General features: G+C 41.3%; 1 long non-coding RNA gene across 1 annotated transcript; it reads left to right on the top strand.

Annotated features, from left to right (window-relative positions):
• Positions 1-1,150: 1,150 nt before the first annotated feature.
• LOC124295076 lies at positions 1,151-2,031 on the top strand. Its single transcript, XR_006904967.1, has 2 exons — positions 1,151-1,421; positions 1,873-2,031. It is a non-coding gene; the product is annotated as an uncharacterized LOC124295076 (long non-coding RNA).
• Positions 2,032-5,651: the final 3,620 nt, after the last annotated feature.

The following is a 5,651-nucleotide window of genomic DNA, read 5'->3' as shown; positions in this document are numbered from 1 at the left end:
TTTCACAAAGCTTTTATTATATTTTTTTGCTTTACATCAAGGGGAGAAATCCCTTTAGAAGTTTCGAAAAATCGATTTTTTTTTTTACACATTTCGAAAGTATAATACCCAAAGAATATACTGACCAAAGGAAAACCCAAGATAATTAATATTTCCGGAGTTATCGCATATAGTGTAGAGCGGAGCGACAGCGTGCGGTCAGGTAGCGAGTCGGGCGCTCGGACCGTTAGAGGCGAAGCAACCTTCACATCACAATGCTCCCTTATCTACCTTTTTTTTTGACCAGGCAAATGTTTCGAGAAATTTTATAAAGGGGACATTATAGATATATCCATATAGCGTGAAACGGTAGGTATACGGAACGATACGTTGCCCGAAAAACAGATTCAGTTCCGTTTGAAATTTTGTCACGAACGTCCGAGTTTACCAAAGTAAAATGCCAAACTGTCCGAAAGGAACGCGAGGCAATATAGCCCGAAAATGTGCTTTTCGAGGAAGAAGAAGGTCTGCCGTATGCGCCTGGCATCGCTGATTAATCGGTAAGTCACTACAATCACTTGTTTTCACATCTTGAAACTTTAAACGCGATTATCTCGAAACAACATTTTCAAAAACTGCTCGTGTTGTAACTCCAAAAGTTATCGACTAATTTCGATGAAGTTTTGGGAGATCACACTCAGTAATATTATCGGAAGGATGTACCTAAAGTTCGAAAGGTAGAGCGTAAATAAATACCTTTTTAGGGGTCAAGTATGTCGAAAAAAACCCTTAGAATAAAAGGGCTCCCAAATTTTCAATTTTGCTCTTTATCATCATTTTTTAGGTACATCTTTCCCCTTAATATGTCAGTAAACGAATGACACTTGTTAAATCTTTTTCAGATCAACAGCCAAAGAGTGACAACTGCAGCACTTTTCGATGTCACGGAAAACAGGCGTCCCAAGACCCTTAATAACGCCGCCATTTTCTGTATGATCGCAACAAAAAAAATTATTTCCCACCTTGAATGCTTCAATAAAATTATGTTAAAATTTGAAAATTATTAGATAACTTTTTCCCCTCTAAAAAAATTATCGAAAAATACCTATATTTCACGCTTCCAAAGGGATTCCTCCCCTTAACTAGATATACGAGGTGTGTTCAAAAAGTAAGGTGACTTTTCTAATTTCGCGGGCTATGTCCGTTCGATCTTCGATTTTTTTTTATGTTATGTTGGTACACTTGTCCCGAACATCTGTACACAGTTTCAAGTGTATAGCATGTTTAGTTTGTTTTTGACAGATACAAAGGTGAGACGTATTTTGGTGTGCTCGGCGATTTTTTGCTATCAAGAAAAATGGATCAAAGAATTTGCATCAAATTTTGTGTAAAAAATGGAATTAAGTGCTCCAAAACACTTGAAATGTTGACAGTGGCATACGGTGAGTCTACTCTTAGTAAAAAAAACGTTTATAAGTGGTACAAGCTCTTCCAAGATGGCCGAGAAGATGCCAATGACGAACCTCGCTCTGGACGCCCCAGCACGTCAACAACAGATGAAAACGTTGAAGCAGTGAAGAAAATTGTTTTGGAAAATCGTCGAATCACTATCAGAGAAGTTGCTGAGGATGTTGGCATATCGGTTGGCTCGTGCCATGAAATTTTTTCGGATGTTTTGGGCATGAGACGTGTGTCAGCGAAGTTTGTTCCGAAACTGCTTAATTTTCACCAGAAGAATCGTCGCATGAGCATCGCTCAGGAGCTGTTGAATGACGTCAATGATGATCCTGATTTACTCAAAAGGGTCATAACTGGTGACGAATCATACCAGCACTTAATTCCATTTTTTACACAAAATTTGATGCAAATTCTTTGATCCATTTTTCTTGATAGCAAAAAATCGCCGAGCACACCAAAATACGTCTCACCTTTGTATCTGTCAAAAACAAACTAAACATGCTATACACTTGAAACTGTGTACAGATGTTCGGGACAAGTGTACCAACATAACATAAAAAAAAATCGAAGATCGAACGGACATAGCCCGCGAAATTAGAAAAGTAGTATACCAAGGCCGGTTCTGAGTACAAACACCTTCTTTACCGACCGAGCCGCTCCGCGCAGCCCAGACTCAAACCCTTTTCCGCGATGACGTCACAGTCTGACGTACCGAAGGTCAATTACCGACAGTTGTATCCATCGAGGGTCAAAATCGTGCTGTTTTACCTACAATCTTACCGACAGTTGTATCGATCGAGGGTCAAAATCGTGCTGTTTTACCAACAATCTTACCGACCGAAGGTCTGTAGTGCTCGCCTGTCCCACGATAGGACTGCTGATGTATAACATGAACCACTCCGAATTCCTTTCCCACGGTGGGACTGCTGACGTGTAACGTCAACCACCTCACATTCCTTTCCCACCTTATCAACCACGTGACATTCGAAAATTAATGGTTCCGAGAATTGTTTGTCTCATTGTCGCACCGAAATCCTTTGACCGCATACCGCTCGCCGTCGAAACTTGTCGAACGCATTGTTTTGTCTAACCACCTTATCAACCACGTGACATTCCAAAATTAATGGTTCCGAGAATTTGCTGATGTGTAACATGAACCACCTCACATTCCTTTCCCACGTTATCAACCACGTGACATTCCAAAATTAATGGTTCCGAGAATCGTGTTTCACTTACTCGGTTTGATATCCAAGGTCGGCCGATAGTCGCGGTACAGAGCCTGCGGTGTCGGGTTACTATCGCTCTTGGAATGCCAAAAGGTGCGCGCGCATCCGTACAGCTGCCCTATAAAAAGGACGCTCATCACTGCAAACGATCATTACGTCACGACCTGTCAAGCATACGTGAGGAAAGAGCTCAAGATGGGATCCGCGAAGTGTTTGAGATTGATCGATATTATGGAATCGGCGTTCAAGATTTTATCGGAAAAATCGTCGCCGGCAGAAATTGCAAAATGGATTCGACTCGGAACCCAAAATATCAGGCTTTTGAATAAAATCTTACGCAACAACGCCTCAACGATCGGGGAGAAGACAAGAATTTTGACTACAATCGGAATTCTGAAATCGTTGACAGTCAAATTTCAACAATTGCAGAAAGTGGGTGACGGATTACGAAGCCGACGAAGAAGCGATCGAGTACGGTGGGAAGATTTGGAATCAGCTTTCGAGAGTAGAATTCGAACTGGATCCATCGTCAATTTGAAGCATAAAGATGTGGAGAGATTTCTAGAAGACGCAAAGGTACTAGCTGTGACGAGACTGAAAAACGCTCTGAAGAAAGACGGGAGCTTGAAAGCCAACGTTATCCTGGCTTGTAAATTTGAACTCAGAAAAGTTGATCGCACGGTGGAAGAGATCAAATTTTTTAATACGAGAAATGAAATCATCCTCCAGACAACGGATATCAGCGATGGTTCATCGAAAACGCGACGAAGCGTTTGTTGAAAAAGGTGGAAGATTTCCAGGAAAAGGATTCAGGCTGGTCGCTGACCGAAATAATCAATTTGACTGTGAATATCAACAAGTACGTGCCACTGCGAGGCGGTGTCTTCACATACACACCACTACCCAAAGATATTCAAGATAAGAAGGCTGTCGTCAACATCCGTAACAGCGACTCGTATTGCTTCCTCTGGTCGGTCACCGCAGCTCTGTTCCCAGCCGACAACAACAATCCCAGCAAAATTACTTCGTATCCACATTTCAGCTCAGTGCTACGGTATGATGGTATAACGTTTCCTATGTCTCTAGACAAAAACACCATTTCAAAATTTGAGAAGCTTAACGACCTATCAATTGACGTTTATGGTATAGACCAAGGTGATCGGAAAAAAAGTGAAATAGTACCGATTCACCTGAGTCAGAATAAGTCTGATAAACCTACAATTCATCTTTTGGCGATAGAAACTGAAACCACTGACGATGACGATGATGATGAAATGGTAAATTATGAAAAAAATAGAATCTTTCATTTTACATGGATTCGAAATCTGTCTCGATTAACAAGTTCCCAAATTTCCAAACGCGCACATCAGACGTGGTTGTGCGATAGGTGTCTGTCTCATTTCAATTTCGAAAGATGTTTGTTGAAGCACCGAGCTGATTGCATGAATTTAAACAAAACCAAAGTTATTCTACCTACAGATGAGGAAAAAATACTGAAATTCAAAAATTTCAAGCACAAAGAAACCGTTCCATTCTGCATTTACGCGGATCTCGAATGTTTACTGCAACCCACGCGTGAAAGTTGTGGGGAAAATAGAACAATTTATCAGAAGCATCTTCCGTATAGTATAGCTTACTATCTACATTGCGCGTTTGACGATTCGCTTTCAAAATTCAAAATTAATCGTGGAGAAACTTGCATCCAATGGTTTGTGAACGAGTTAAAGGAATTGGCACTTTCGTTAGATGGATATTACAAGACTGTTGTACCGATGGAACCACTAAATTTCAATCAGATCAACGAATTTGATTTGTCGGCGGTCTGTCATATTTGTGAAAAACCGTTTACGCTCACAGACGTGAAACATCGGGATCACTGTCATTTCACAGGAAAGTACCGTGGTGCTGCTCACCGCAGCTGTAATCTAAATTACCAAAATTCGCACACCATCCCAGTGATATTCCACAATCTGTCGGGTTACGATTCACATTTCCTGATCAAAGCACTGGCTACATCGTTCGAGGGCACAACTGAGCTTCTACCCGTAAACAAAGAAAAGTACATTTCATTTACAAAATACGTCGAGGGGACAGATATAAAGTTTAGATTCGTAGATTCGTACCGCTTCATGCCCAGTAGTCTTGAGAAATTAGCAACGTATCTCGGTGATGATCAGAAATCAATCACACGAAAATTTTATCATAGGTCAGATAAATTTCAGTTATTGACTAGGAAAGGTGTCTTCCCGTACGAATACATAGACAGTTGGGAGAAGCTCGAGGAGAAACATTTACCAGCCAAAGAACAGTTTTATTCAAAATTGAACGACCGGAATATATCAGACGACGATTACGCGCATGCGTGCGACGTATGGCAAACTTTTAACGTTCAAACTTTGGGAGAGTATTCGGACTTGTATTTACACACGGACGTGTTTTTACTGGCCGACGTTTTTCAAAACTTTCGACAGAGCTGTTGGACGACGTACAAACTGGACCCGTTACATTACTACACAGCGCCCGGTCTGTCGTTTGATGCAATGTTAAAATGTACAGGCATCGAACTCGAGCTTCTCACCGACATAGACATGGTTATGTTTATCGAAAAGGGTATTCGTGGTGGTGTATCACAGTGTTCGAACAGATACGCAAAGGCCAACAATAGATATATGGGAGAGGAATTCGATCCTGAGGTCGAAGAATCTTATCTCATGTACTTTGACGTTAATAATTTGTACGGTGCTGCTATGAGCTTTGCTCTGCCATACAGTTCCTTCGAATGGTTATCAGACTTCGGGCAATGCGACGTTCTTACCATCTCGGACGATGCGGAGTTTGGTTACGTGCTGGAGGTAGATTTGGAATATCCTGCGGAACTGCATGAAACTCATAAGGATTTACCATTGTGTCCGGAGCACTATGTACCTCCGATTTCGACCAATAAACAGCCAAAATTGACACCCACGCTATTTTCTAAGAAAAACTACG

The sequence above is a fragment of the Neodiprion lecontei genome, chromosome 6 (assembly GCF_021901455.1).
Source record: "Neodiprion lecontei isolate iyNeoLeco1 chromosome 6, iyNeoLeco1.1, whole genome shotgun sequence".
NCBI lineage: Eukaryota > Metazoa > Arthropoda > Insecta > Hymenoptera > Diprionidae > Neodiprion > Neodiprion lecontei.
This window is presented reverse-complemented; position numbering and strand designations above follow the sequence as displayed.